This window comes from Sphaerodactylus townsendi, linkage group LG16, assembly GCF_021028975.2.
Source record: "Sphaerodactylus townsendi isolate TG3544 linkage group LG16, MPM_Stown_v2.3, whole genome shotgun sequence".
Classification (NCBI taxonomy): domain Eukaryota; kingdom Metazoa; phylum Chordata; class Lepidosauria; order Squamata; family Sphaerodactylidae; genus Sphaerodactylus; species Sphaerodactylus townsendi.
Genome location: NC_059440.1, coordinates 8985735 through 9001105, shown reverse-complemented (window position 1 = coordinate 9001105; position 15371 = coordinate 8985735). Strand labels below are relative to the sequence as shown.

The 15371-nt window shown below is 48.7% G+C and overlaps 1 protein-coding gene across 1 annotated transcript in view; it reads left to right on the top strand.

Moving 5' to 3' along the window:
* ABR (ABR activator of RhoGEF and GTPase) overlaps window positions 1-15371 on the top strand; it is a 116700-nt gene that overhangs the window by 59428 nt on the left and 41901 nt on the right. The window lies entirely within an intron of this gene.

The window sequence follows — 15371 nt, the reverse complement described above, 5'->3', positions numbered from 1 at the left end:
ACGTTTAATGCAGTGGTTCTCAACCTGGGGGTCAGGACCCCTTTGGGGGTCGAACGACCCTTTCACAGGGGTCGCCTAAGACTCTCTGCATCAGTGTTCTCCATCTGTAAAATGGATAAATGTTAGGGTTGGGGGTCACCACAACATGAGGAACTGTATTAAAGGGTTTAGGAAGATTGAGAACCACTGGTTTAACATTTCTAAAGTGCATCGAAGTGGTTACTGGGCATTTTTGGTAGTGTTGCAATCTCCCTGCAAGGTTGGCCTGGGTTGTTACCTATGTAGCTTTAGTACAGCAGACAGAGACTTTATTTATGGTCAATGACCAACTATCACCACTATCTTTAAGAGTGCAATGTCAACGTTAGCCCAAATAAACTCAAAAATGCACACGTTGCACTCTGGCTGTGTCCAATCTTATATATTGATCTTACATATAATTAAACAACTTAACACTTCTATTTGTATTTACATTTCCTTATTTCTCTGACAAAGTTCTTAAAGATACAGCATAAGTCTTCCAACTCTTATAACTAAACATAAATAATCACTTAGTCTATTCAATTCTTTGTTCAGAAACAAAGCTGTAGTTCCATATAGTCCATATTCCAATTCTGTAGGGTCTACATAAAAACGTCTTGCGTGTATAGAACGTTTTTCGTGCGTCTTCCTCAGTATGCCAGTATGTTCAATCAACCTCCAACAGTTCTTTGAGGCTTCTAATGGGTATATCTGAAATTAAAGTTACACAGTACTTACATATATACTGAAATCAAAATTATGCCTATGCATCTATCTTTCCTGCACCAGTCCATTTCCCAATGTGACCAACTATAACAAATAACAATCAGTGACCAACTATAACAAATAACAATCGTGACAATTAGCCTAAAATTAATGAACTACAAATAATCATACCCAAGTCATTATCAAATTAAGGAAAATACATACAAGACATTTTAAAAAAATCATAAAATTTACCAATTCCCCCCCCCCCCCCCAAGAATCTTCACTACTTTTGATCAATTCTGCTTTAATGCAGCAGATAATTTTTGAATGGAACGGCGTGATTTTGGGGGGTGGGGGGAATGGAAATGGAGGAGCCAGAAAGCATTTTTAATTTCAAATTTGAGCCTGAAGAATTGGAGAGTGTAGTAAAAAGCAAGCCACAGAAGCATTGTTTGCGCTGCCTCGTGTGCGCGTGCGTGTGTGTGTTTGGGGGGGGGGGGCCTGTTAAAGAGTAGACTGCAAACAGGAATAATGCTTCTCCTCCAAACAGGCTGCTGATGCCATCTTGTGGCCACGATTCATGACTGCAATTGTTTGTGGCAGGGGGAGACATTCTCCCTTTTAGCTGTCTGATTTAGGACAGGTAACACCTTTTAGAGGAGCTATGTGGCGTAGTGGTTAAGTGCTTGCACTGCCACTCACACGGTCGGGTGTTCGATCCCCCTGTGGGTCAGATATCCTGGCAGCTGGCTCATGGTCAACTCAGCCATCCATCCATTCCTTGGTCGGTAAATACCTAGCTCATAGCTAGGGGATAAAGAATAGTCGGTGAAAGCAATGGCAAACTACCCCACAAAAACGGCTTGCCTATGAAATCACTGCTTGCAGGGTCGAACACGACTGAAGGGGAAACTTTACCTTTTTTAACACCTTTCAAATGCTTCATTACCTGTGTAGATAGGCCAGCTTGAGGCAATACAGATGTCATTTGTCTGTAAGGAAGACAAACACCTTCTATACCAATCATGTCCTCCAAACGTGCAACAAACCTGCCTAGTTCTTCTTCTTGCCTGTTCTGAATTTTTTTTAGCTTTAGCTTTTTGCTCCCCTACATGTCTAGTATCTATGAGGGCTGAGAGGAACCTCCATGTTCAGAGGCAATATACCTGTGGACACCTGTTGCTAGGGAGTGACCTGCAAAGCTTTGTGCATGTTGCCTCCTGGTGTGTCTGGCTGGAAGTGTGGGAAACAGGCTGATCCCGCAGGGCGGCTCTGAAAATGCTGAGATGATGCATGCCGTGGTCTTGCTACTTCCAAATAAATAAAATTCAGTTGTGACGGGCTCAGAGGAATCACTGTGGGAGGGAACTCCCTTCTAGTCTACAGAGCCCTGAGATGGTAGCAGCCCTCTCTTCCCTGGCTGGGAATTGCAGGAGCTGTCTTACTTCCCTGGCCTGTCCAGCAAAGCTGTTGCAACAGGACAAAGCCTGCTTCTACCACAACAATCTTGCTCTTTCTCTGGTTCTTCATTCAAGGGTTTCAGTTTTGTGCATTTCACTGTGTGTTGCAACTCATCCCCTGCAAATCTTCTTGATCTCTTCTCGCCAAGGCTCTGTCTGCTGTGCCCCTGGCCCCAAGCACTTTTTGAGAAACGCTGCCCAAATGTTCTCCTTCTGGGTTGATTCTCTTCGAGTAAACATGCGCAAGCTTCAGGGTGATGCAGGTCTCATCTAGAGATTCTTGGCATCTTCTCCCTGTTGCCCACCAGGTGGCATTAGTGTGGTAACGTGTCTTCAAACGCTGCCTTAAAAAACTAGTTCTGTTCCCCTCCGTGACCAGTAGGTGGGGAAGCCCAACAAACTTTTCATGTATTTCTGACGGTTAACTCATGATGATTTCCTGTAGGTGGCTACTTGTCTTGTTTGCTTCCATTTGGGTGTTCTTTGTCAGAAGGGGCCGGAATGGGAACTCTCCCCAGCTTCTCAATGGATGCAACGTTAACAACTCCACAAACAACAAACACCCTGCATCAACTGCTATTTTATCAATTGCGCTAAGCCCACATATAAAGTGCAATACATAAAGTGCAACCAGTTAAAAGTGCAAACAACATCAGAGCCGAGACTCTTACAATACTACACATATCACATCACCCTATAACATAGTCAAGGTGACTAAACGATGTCTTCTTCGCTCGGTCCTATGTCTTCGTCCGTATAGGTACTTGGACGGGACCTCTTCTTTGGAGATAATCAATCACTTATCAATAGCTGCATATACTGCATTCCAGTCAGTAGAAGTAAGTCTATATGGCAATGTGGACTGGTCTGGGCCAAGTCCATCGATTGAACATCCAATAATAAACGGGTTGCGCTACTGTAACCGTTTTCAATAGATTCTTCTTCAGATTACAATTAATTCTTCAATCTTAATCGGGATAATTACTCAAGGTGACTTCCTCACATCCATTCAGTTTCCCTATCAGAGTCTAGGCTCTGATGTTGTTTGCACTTTGGTTGCACTTTATGTATTGCACTTTATATGTGGGCTTAGCGCAATTGATAAAATAGCGGTTGATGCAGCGCGTTTGTTGTTTGTGGAACTCTCCCCAGCTCCCTAGCCCTGCAGTTGTTGGGGACTCACCTTGCCCCAGGTAGCCTCTTCCGGTCCCAGCAGTGCCCCTGAAGAGGATGGAGCGAATGGCTGCCAGCATGGCACAACGGCAGATAAACACCAACTTCAAACTTCAAAAGTTGCTTTGTTTTGTTTTCAGCGTTGTTTTTTTTAAAACAATTTGCTGTTAAATTTTTCAACTGTAGACAGATTGCTGGTGTTCTGGGGGTGGAGGCAAAGAAGACATTCAGTTACTTTCCCCCCTATATAGGACTCCTTGCCTAACACAGTTAAAAGCTGTAGTTTGTGGAAATAAACAAACACAAAAGAGCTATTTTCATTGTTTCCCAAAACCAGGTCACTTAACTTTGGTTTCTGCAATCAGCAGAAAAACTCTCACATCAGTTGGTGAATGCTTTAAAAAATATTGGGCCTAGGTGAGTATCAAATTATGTTTTAACTCTGATGTGCGCAGTTTAACATATACTGCGCGCCCAGACCTATTTGCCTCTGAATGGTATCAACTTCTCAAAATATTGGGCCAATATTTGACCATATTTGACTGGTCATTTTTTTTTTAAAGTTGCCATTCCCAGCCTAGACTGACTTCCCTTGGGGGTGAGGGAGAAAACGGTGGGTTCTTCGTTGATACAAAGTGTGAGCATCACAAAGTACCGTTTGGGCTCCCAGCCCCACACTCTGCAGATCTAAATTGTTGAGAGCGGAAGATGGACTTTTTGAGAGCAGGAAGCAAACGGCTCAGGATTTGGGAAGGGCCAAGAGAACTCAGAATTCCATCTTAGAATAAGTTTTTTTAAAGCAAGTTTCTAGCCCCCATGAACTTGAAGTTGAGCTTGAAAGTACCTGAAGCCAGAGAAGATGGGCAGGTCGTTGAAGAAGCTTTCGGACAAGCCTTAGGGAGGGGGCACCAGAGCTTCTGCATAGTTCTTACCCCCCCTCCAGAATGAGGAGAATGGTTTATGAAAAAACCTAGCTATGCAGATGTGATTTGCACAAGGTGTATACATAATATGCATTATTTTCTGGCATTGAACATTAAGAAGAAAAGAAGAGGAGTTTGGATTTATTATCCTCCCTTTTTCTCCAGTAAGGAGACTCAAAGGGGCTGACAATCTCCTTTCCCTTCCTCTCCCTACAACAAACACCCTGTGAGGTAGGTGGGGCTGAGAGAGCTCAGAAGAACTGTGACTAGTCCAGACCTAGGCATTATACGGCCTCCGGGCCATATCCGGCCTGCCAGATGACCCTGACTGGCCCCCCTGCCGTGCTGGGGAGCGAGGCGTCTTTGAAAGCCCCGCAGAAGCCGATTGCCTTGGCTGCCAGGCTTCTGCGGGGCTTTCAAAAGCGCCTCACCCCCCTGCCTTTTGGCCTGGTCCTCCACAATATTTTCTTTTTCTTATGCAGCCCCATGGAAAAAATAATTGCCCACCCCTGGACTAGTCCAAGGTCACCCAGCTGGAATGTGTTGGAGTACACAGGCTAATCTACTTCACCAGATAAGCCTCCACAGCTCAAGGGGCAGAGCGGGGAATCAAACCCGGTTCCCCAGATTAGAGTGCACCTGCTCTTAACCACTATACCACGCTGGCTCTGAAGTCTGTAGTTGCAGACTTCCGATTTGTCTGGTCCAGAGTGTCAGTGTTGAATGGTTTGTTTTGTTCTTCCTGGAGAAGAGAAGGAAACCCAGCTCTGTAAAAATCTTCATCTCTCTCCCACCCCTCGGCTGGCTTTGGGAAGCCATCTCTGGGTTTCTGGTTCTTTCAGCCAGCTGAGATGCAGTTTTCTCCTCGCCCCCCAACCCCATTGCTAAGAGCGGAAGATGGACTTTTTGGGAGCAGGAAGCAAACGGCTCAGGATTTGGGAGGGGGCAAGAAACCTACCTTTGTGTTAGGGCACGCCACATACCTCCAGGGATTTGCGAGCCTTAAAACCCTCAATCCTTCTCAGTTGCTCTTTGGACTAATCCGGCATCCAGCCCCCGTGTGCGCGTTCGTTTGTGTTAACGCTTTATCTGCTGTTCTTCCTGTGCGGAAACAGCAGCCGCTGAGGTGTTGGCCCTTTGCCGCTGCTGAGCGCCTCTTCCTCTCTTGTTAGGTCATTCTTCCCAAACTCTTGTCGACTCCCTTTGTATTCCTGTCAAGATCCTAGTCCTCACGGTTCTGGCGACCGCTGCTGCTTTGTTGTGCTCTGTCCTGATGGGGTCTCCTTTCTCTTGCCCCCGCACCAGTCTCTTTCCTGTCTACCTTCCTTTTTCACCATCTATCCCCCCTCCCTTGCCCCTTTTCTCACCTTTTAAACAAGTCATTCCTTTGGGATCTTGAGGATTGCAATGGTTTTGGGGAAAGAAAACAGGGCCATTCTCAGTCTGAGTTTACCCTACTTCCTTGCTCACCTGATGCTCCTTTCGTTTTGTATCCCACCGCCTGCAATTTGGGAATACCCAACCTGATGAGAGGTCTGTGAGGGCGTGCATTTGTTTTGTTTTTGTTTGTTTACATGACTTGATCTGTAGATCTTCAGTGTATTCCTCTAGCCTTCTAGCTGCCTCACTTTCCTTCTGTTAAATAAAACCTTCTTTCTGTCACCCTGGCCTGACTTTTCACACATGCCAAGGAATAAGATGGCGGAGCCCGGAAGAATGGATGGCACTGATCACATGGCAGGCAAAGGCATCCATCTTGGAATGCTACTGTGCATTGAAAAATCCCCTGCCAGTAGAAAACTAGCTGAGTGAGGAGAGAGGTTCTACCTTGCTGTGCTAGTTTTCTTTCTGCAGGGAATTCTTAACTGGGGTGAGTGCAGAGGATCCAGCAGGTTCTCACAGGTTCCCGAGAGTAGGTTACTAATTATTTGTGTGTGCTGAGAGGGGGTTACTAATTGGTGATTTTGCCATGTGATTTTTGCCTTAGTTACGCCCCTCCTCTCAGCAGTAGCATGCAGAACTTGAAGCAGTCTAGCAGGAGGTGCACCGGCGTGCGTGGCAGACTGCGCCTGCATGCATTCGTTTCCCGCCCAAGGACCGGTGCAGCAGCTGCGTCCTTGCCACAGCCCCGCCCAGGAATGCCCCGCCCCCGGAATGCCTGGCCACGCCCCCGTCGTGCCCCGCCCAGCCCCATTGGCGCTACGCCACAGTTTGAATCCCACCACCATGGAAACCTGTTACTAACATTTTTGGATCCCACCACTGGGTGAGTGTCCTCAGAGGTGATCTTCCACTCGCAGTCTGTTCTGCTGCCAGGGGCTGCTCGTTGTTCCTGCAGATGTGAACCAGGCCAAACCCAGCTTGCCTCTGCTTTCAGGTTTTCTCCCTAAGGCAGGGTTTCCTAACATGATCCCCAAGGACACCAGAGCTCGGTGGTGTCACTACTTCTCCGGGTGCCCAAACAAGCCTTTGTAGAAAGTGAGCGGGGCCGGATGAGGCTTCTGCCCAGCAAATTTCAGAAGGTGTCTGGTTAACATTTTCAGAGACCGTGACCATGAATGGGGGCGAATATTTTTTGTTTCTCTTGGCCCCAACCTGGGGTCTTCTGAATAAATGATATGCAAATAGCATAAGGTTCCACCATAAATCATGCAAAATAAGAAAGAGCAAGTGTAATTTCTTTGCTGTTTGTGCAGGTTGCAGTATCGGCTTTTCATAGCCCAAGATTTGAATTGCCTGGATGCAGAATTTTTTAAAAAATGTTTTGACGCACAGCCCTTTTTAAGCCTGTGTTTGGCTCATCAGCATGGGCTGCTGTTATTCTTAGCATGGCAGGGAGTTGCACAGGAATAGCTCTGTGTGAGTCCTTCCCCCTTCCACCAAAGTTGATTTCGGAGTAGTTCCCCTCCCCTTGCCTTGGCCGTTTCCTCGGGATTGGGGCGGGAAGAGGCGCATGCAAACATTGTGGTTTTTGCGGCTTCCCTTTTTTTTGCTCTAGATGAAAAGGAGTTTTGTGTGTGTACGCGGGAACAGACACAGCTTTCGTAGGTAGCTGTTTCTTTGGGGCCCTTTGTGGGGGCCATTGGGGCAAGTTAGTAAATGTAGATTTTCTTTTTCTGGAATTCATTCTGAGACTGGCCCATTTCCCCTTGTAATTCCCTGGAGCAGGGCTGACCAACTCTGACTGCAGATGTTCATGGACTACAAACCCCATTATGCTGCCAGGGGCTGATGGGAATTGTAGTCCGTGAACATCTGGAGGGCCAGAGGGACACCCCGGCCCTAGGGCATTAAACACAGTTGTTGCTCTGTGCCGTCATAGAGAAGTATGCAGTACACCAGACCTGGGCATTATACGGCCCGCGGGCCACATCCGGCACGCCATATGACCCTGACTGGCCCCCCTGCCGTGCTGGGGAGCGAGGCGTCTTTGAAAGCCCCGCAGAAGCCGGTTGCCTTGGCTGCCGGCTTCTGTGGGGCTTTCAAAAGCGCCTCGCCCCCCTGCCTTTTGGCCCGGCCCTCCACAATATTTTCTGTTTCTTATGCTGCTCCATGGAAAAAATAATTGCCCACCCCTGCAGTACACCTTTTCCATTTTTTTAAACTTCTTTGGGTTGATGTTGAAAGCATTTATTAGTTTTTGTGTTACACAGATCTCTGCTGGGTAGATTGAAAGCTTGCAGAACTGGGGGAAAGTTTTACTCTGTCTAGTTGGCATACAATGCATAGGTGCCAGTCACAAATGCGGCTTCTGAAAACCTATTCCAGATTCCCAGGTGCCAGATTCTTTTGCGGCCAGGGACAACGAATCTTTTTTTCTTTCGCCGCCAGGCCTGAGGCCAACAGAAGCTGTTGCATTCAGAGAGAGCCATTTTCTTTGATAGTATTAAACTGTGACAATATTGATAGAATCTTTCCCTAAAATTTCAAGGAGCTTCACACGTGCCACGACTGGAATGGGGGACTTGCTTCTAGGGGTGGGCATTTTTGAGTTGAAAAAGCTGAAATGGCGTTTTGGAAACTTTTGGGGGGGCAAAAAAAAGAGAGAGAGAGACCATTTCAATGGAGCTGAAAAGTCAAATCTGAAAAAGCTGTTTTTTTGGATTTTTAAGAAATCTTTCAGATTTCTTTTACCTTTTGGGAATCTTTGTAGGGCTCTGGGGAGGTTGTATTTTGAGACACCAACTTTTCACCTTAGTGGGGTGTTGTGGGTTTTCCGGGCTGTATGGCCGTGTTCCAGTAGCATTTTCTCCTGACGTTTTGCCTGCATCTTGCATCTGCATTTTGCATCTGCACAGATGCAGGCGAAACGTCAGAAGAAAATGCTACTAGAACACGGCAATACAGCCTGGAAACCACACAACACCCCAGAATGAGCAGACCTTTTAGGTGTGCAAAATATTCCATGTGTGATTACTCTGTAGTCTTTGCAACAGCCTTGCAAGGTAGGCCAGCTGTATTAAACCTGCATTGTGTGCTTGTGCCAAAAGCAAACTTTGCGTGTGGAATGTGGCTTTTTCCATTTATTGATTTTATTGATTTACTTCTTGTATGCGCCACTTTTCTCTCCAGTGGGGACGGAAAGTGACTTAGGGTGTTCTCCTTTACTCCCAACAACCCTGTGAGGTAGGTGTGCGAGACTGACCTAAAGGTTGTTGAGGGAGCTTCCATGTAGAGGCGGATTTGAAACTGAGTCCTCCCAGATCTTGGTCTGGCATTCCAACCACAGTGGTGGCGAACCTTTGGCACTCCAGATGTTATGGACTACAATTCCCACCAGCCCCTGCCAGCATGGCCAATTGGCCATGCTGGCAGGGGCTGATGGGAATTGTAATCCATAACATCTGGAGTGCCAAAGATTAGCCACCACTACTAGACTATACCTCAGTAAATTGGTTTCTCCCCCTTCAATGTGCATCACTTTACCCTGACAGTTGGTCTACCTTAGTATGTTGTTAGCCTGTTTTTCTTGCAATCAGTTCCAGTCGGTGTCCCTCTATGGAATGTTTGTTGTTATGTGCAAATAGCATGAAAATAGTGCTGAAAATGGTTTAAATGTAGGGGGAGTGGAAAAAAAAGAATCAGGAAACGGTGCAAAAATAGATGCTCCCAAGTTTCCGAGCCCGGCCGGTGGGTCTGTGAAATTCAGTCGCGTCCCTGTTACAGCCACAACTTTGGGACCCAGCTCCGCCTGCCGGCCTCCCTCCCGCGCAGCCGTCCCGAGGAGACTGCCTGCATTTTGCATCTGGCGGCCACTTCCTCCTCCTCCCCCTCTCCGCCCTTCCTTACCACACGCAGCAGCAGCAGCTTCCTCAAAGGGGTGCGCTCTGAGCTCTCCTGGCTAGATCACCCGCCGGGGCTGCTTCACCTACAGAGGCAAGGCCGGCGCTTCCCGTCTAGGCACAGCTGAGGCCGGTCCGCTCTTCCATCTAGTCGAAGAGAACCAGGCGCCCCAAAGGAAGGGGTTAAGCCAAGTCTGCCGGCTGCCGCTGCCTTGGGCTGTCTCTTTCTCTCTCCCACTGGTGGCACTGGCGTTGGCCCTTGCCGGTGGTGGTGGTGGGGCGGGCAGCGCGTTGGGAAACCACCTTTCCTGTCTCGGCTCAGGGTGCCCCGCGATGGCTGCGCCTCTCGGAAGGCAGTGCCAGGCTCCCGAAGCAGTACCAGGCTCGGCTGCCCCGTCGCTCTAGGGGCCTTCTCCCCCCACGGCACGCCTGGCCGGGGCCTCTGGCAGGCCATGCGAGAAGAGGAAGAAGCTATTCGCTGTCTGGATCGGGTCCTGGAAGATGAGGACAGCGAGGAGCCCCGCACACCCACCACCCCGGGCCTGGGGTCCGGCTTTCTGGCCACAGAGAAGGTGGGAGCGAGCGAGATGGCGATGCCCGGCTGGGGTGCCGGCTGGCTTTGAGGAGTGGGTGACGGGCTGTCCCTGCAGCAGAGAAGTGCCAGGGCACCCGGCCTCTCTTGCAAGAGGGCGCCTGCTAGGAAGACTGTGGGGTACAGGCCTGACCCTGCCTTCCTGGGGAGACCGGGCAACGTGGGGGCCTTGGCAGAGTTGTAGGGGCCAAAAGGTGGACCTGCTAGGGGAACGCTGTCCGTGGCATGAGGCTGGGGTAAGGGCAGTGGTGGGATTCCAATAATTTAACAACGGGTTGTATGTATAAGCACCATTTTAACAACCGGTTCTGCCGAAGTGGTGCGAAACTGCTGAATCCCACCACTGGGTAAGGGGCTCAACGCAGTGGCGTAGGAGGTTAAGAGCTCGTGTGTCTAATCTGGAGGAACCAGGTTTGATTCCCCACTCTGCCGCCTGAGCTGTGGAGGCTTATCTGGGGAATTCAGATTAGGCTGTGCACTCCCACACACACCATCTGGGTGACCTTGGGCTAGTCACAGTTCTTTGGAGCTCTCTCAGCCCCACCTACCTCACAGGGTGTTTGTTGTGAGGGGGGAAGGGCAAGGAGATTGTAAGCCCCGTTGAGTCTCCTACAGGAGAGAAAGGGGGGATATAAATTCAAACTCCTCCTCCTCCTCCTCCTCCTCTTCTTCTTCTTCTTCTTCTTCTTCTTCTTCTTCTTCTTCCTCTTCCTCTTCCTCTTCCTCTTCCTCTTCCTCTTCCTCTTCCTCCTCCTCTTCCTCCTCCTCTTCCTCCTCCTCTTCCTCTTCCTCTTCCTCTTCCTCTTCCTCCTCCTCCTCCTCCTTGTTGTGTTCTCTGGAATTGGGGGGGGGCTCTTTGGCCAAATATGTGGGGTGACCCACGCTTGCAAGTTTTGCCTTCCTGCCCTAAAACGTCTTCCCTTCAACCCCTAGATGTGCATGAAGTTCATCAATGGTGGCGGAAAGGCGCTCTGTGCATGCTTAGGAGCACTCTTGTGCCTAGTGGCTTGATGCTTTTGCTGTCTCTAACTGATTCCTATCTTGAGTTAATGCCACCATATTCCTCTGTTGCTTCTTGGAGGGGGGCGGAAGTTGGAAGCTTGAGAAGAGGGCCCCGTCCCTTGCCCTGTTGGTTCTCAGATGGCATGGGGGGGGGGGGCGCATTTGTTTGGCACTGCTTCTTGCCTTGCTGGCTGGAGTGAAGAGTGAATTTGGGTGAAGGAAGAAGCCGTGGAGGTAGCCTTGGGGCATTTGTTTTTGCTGGGGAGGAGACTCCGCCTTGGATCACTAGTAGCTAGAAAAGAAAGTACCGAAATTGTCTCAGCGAGCCACTGTTGTGTACCCTTAAGGCGCTGGACTAGAGTCTGGGAAATCCAGGCTCAAATATCCCCTCTGCCATGGCCCAGTTGATCTTTCTCACCCTGACTACACCACAGGGTTGTTGTGTGTTTTAAAATGAGGCGGAAAGAATTATCTATGCCGCTTGGTATTCTGTGGACAAAAGATGGGGTTAAAGTTCTCTAGATGGTTAGATGGCCTGCTTCTCTTCTTCTCAAGCCCTACCCCGAAGATTATGGGGCAGAGAACACAACGATTTGGGGTTTTTAATTAGAACTCATGGCTCCTCCCCTCCAATCTATTTTTGGTGCCAAAGTTCTGACCTTAAACACATGAAAGGAGAGCCCTGAGCAGCACGTTTAATAGCGAAGCGCCTGGTGCCCAGATTTTCAGCCGTCGTTGCATAATGCCAGCCTTCTCTGCCCTGCATGTTCGGGGCTGGGCTTCTGTGCAACCTTTGATTCCTCGCGTGCCGGTGAAGTCTCGGCCATTCTTCTTTCCTCGCTGTCAGGAGAACCGGGCTCCATCTGCAGGCAGCTGGTGACCTGCTTTGCCTTGTTGTTTTCCCCCTGTGGAAAAAACTGCTCTGTGGATGGGTGTGCCAGGCCTGGACTGGCAGCCGGTGTGTGGGCCTGTTGGTTCCTGGGAAAAGGGAGTTGGCTCCGTGGGGGTGCCCGAAGCGCTGTGTGAGAGGCGCTGGGAAGTTTGGCAGGGATCTCGGATCCTTATGGGAGGGAAGGTGAGTCAGGCCCTCTGCAGGTCAGTTGGAGGAGCTCTTGAGGACATGAACATAAGAACGTAAGAACTAGCCTGTTGGATCAGACCAGAGTCCATCTAGTCCAGCACTCTGCTACTCGCAGTGGCCCACCAGGTGCCTTTGGGAGCTCACCTGCAGGAGGTGAAAGCAATGGCCTTCTGCTGCTGCTGCTCCTGTGCATCTGGTCTGCTAAGGCATTTGCAATCTGATGTGCAATCTGGTCTGCTAAGGCATTTGCAAACATGGGTGCCTTGCCGGAGGGAAAGGCCCCTGCCCCAAGAACATAAGAACTAGCCTGTTGGATCAGACTAGAGTCCATCTAGTCCAGCACTCTGCTCCTCGCAGTGGCCCACCAGGTGCCTTTGGGAGCTCATGTGCAGGATGTAAAAGCAATGGCCTGCTGCTGCTGCTGCTGCTGCTGCTGCTGCTGCTGCTGCTGCTGCCGCCGAGCACCTGGTCTGCTCAGGCATTTGCAATCTCAGATCAAGGAGGATCAAAATGGGTAGCCATAGATCGACTTCTCCTCCATCAATCTGTCCAAGCCCCTTTTAAAGCTATCCAGGAACCTGCAGTTTAAGTTTTGTCAGAGTGGGAAGGCAAGACTCACTGACAGGTGTCTTGTCTGCTCTGAGTGCGTCTCATCTGCTCGCCATGCCAATAGCCATGACTGTGTTGTATGCCGGTGATTTCCATGTGTCAGTAGATACACTTCTTGCTGTTGCTGTTCATACTGGGCTTGCGGGCATGTACCAGATCTGCAAAGTGCATTGGAAGTGGATTGAAAGTGCATTATTCTGCATGTGCGGAAGGGGCCAATGGCAGGGAGAGAAATTCCTTTCCCCAAACGTTATGCCAGCAATGGCTACCTCATTCAGTCCTTTTCTCTGTATATTTTTGCTTCTGCTGCCTCAAAAGCTCTGTGATGCCTTCTCTTATTTCTTTACAAATAAATAAATACAGGTGTAAAATAATTCCTTTCGTTCTCTCTATATATTTCGTTGCCACCAGGAATTTAATTCCGATCCTTTTGTACTTTCCCCTGAAATAGCGTGTCTGAACTTTGAAGCAGATTCAAAGGGCTTGCGTGGTCCTGAGGAAATTACTAGTATAGGATTCCAGGTTATATTTAACAAAATAAAACCTGATTTGAGTATGTTCTTTGACTTAAACATTTCAAGAAATAAAATTACACAAACTGAAGCAAAAGGTGGCTTACACTTTACATCAATTCCTTCTCTCCTTCTTTACATATGAGATCAGAATTTGACCCCTTTTCTAATCTCTCAGTACAGCACAGATGGACTCTCTCAGTCTTCAGTACAGAATACTGTCTCTCTCTCTCAGTTCAGCACAAAATATTATCTCTCAAGTTCTGTACACACTCTGGCCCCTTCTGCACATGCAGAATAATGCACTTTCAATCCACTTTCACAATTGTTTGCAAGAGGATTTTGCTATTCCATACGGTAAAATCCAGCTGCAAAGTGCATTGGAAGTGGATTGAAAGTGCTTTATTCTGCATGTGCGGAAGGGGCCTAAGAGTCAGTTTAGCTCAAACTAACTCCGTCACTCTCTTTCACAGATAGCAGTCTCCCCCCCCCCCCCGTTATACACACACACTCTCTCTCTCTCTGACTCTCAGTTCAGTGCACTCCCTGCTCAATCGCTCACCACTATCACCTGAACACCATGCTCTCATCCCCCTTTCACCCCTCTTCCTTCTACAACTAACCTCTCAATTTATACACACACACACAACAATTAAAAACATTACAAGCCCCTCTATGAATGATAAAAAAATTCTATTGGATAAAAGAAATGGCCAATAATGTAGAGCGGCTTTTAGGAAGACTGGAGAGTCCTTCTTGGCTTGAAGCTGCTGGATACTGAGTCAGACCATCGATCAATCCATCATGGTCAACACTGCATACTCAGGCTGGCAGTTGCTCTCCAAGCCCAGGGTAGAAGTCTTTCATGGGCCCTCCTTCTTGGCAGAGGTGTACTGGGGGGAAATGGCACCTGGGGCAACACCTGCTCAGGGCACCACCCCTGTGCCCGCCCCCCGTGCCCCACTTACTTTAGCCAGCGGAGGAGGGCGGTGGCGGTCCTGGGCAGCCTGGCGGGGCTGTGCCGAGTGGCGCCCGGCGGTCCCTTCTCCTTCAGGAGCAGCCAGGCCGGAAGCCTGCTGCGGTCTCGCCAGGTACCCCCCCACACACACATGATCTAGTGGGTGGCACCCAGGGTCAGTTGACCCCCTCATGTCCCTCTGGCAGATACGCCACTGCTTCCTGGTCCTTTTAACTGGAGATGCTAGGGGGTTGAACTTGGGATGGACTGTGTTCAAGGCAGTGAGAGGGCCTTCTACTGAGCCACAGCCCTTGGCTTGTCACGCCAGGTGAGTGATGTCTTCAGTGAAGCTGGGAATTTTTAGGATGCTGTCTGTCCAAGCAAGGGAAGTTGTAGATTTGGAATGCGGGATGGAACTGAATCTCACACCCCTGTTGATTTGACTCAGGGATGCTCCATTTCCTGTGTGTTTGCGCTTTGCGCAAATCGGACCCAGTTTTCCGCTTCTCCGTGCCGGATTTTCCTTGTCAAATTTGCATAATTTTTAATGCGATTTCGTGACAATTGAATAGAATTTTTTAAAAAAAACTCTTGGCCGTGAAACCGGGTTATGGCGATTAAACCGAAGCAAAATGTTTAGGCCCGCAACAAATATCTTCAAAGGCAAGAAGAGATGGCGTAGAGTGGAACGTGGCGGATTTGAATATCGCAAACTGAAACTCATGAAAACCCACCAGCAGAATAAAAACGTCAGTTCTTGTAGCTCTGTTGATCCGCTTCTTCAACCTGTATCATCTTAAGAAATAAGACCCAGATCAGCATTCGCATCCTGCCTCTAGAATACCTCCGTCTGTAACTTCCTTTAGGGTAGGGATGAGTCCGAGATTTTGAAAGCTGTTCGGCTTGATTTGAAGATCCCCATTTTCGATTCTGCTTCTCTCCGCCGAGATTGAGACCTGTGAGTCTTTTATTTTTTTTGTGCACAATTTCCTTTTTTCTCTGCTTAAACTTTTTCCCATTAAAAAGAATGCATATTCTGTCAGGGTTTCC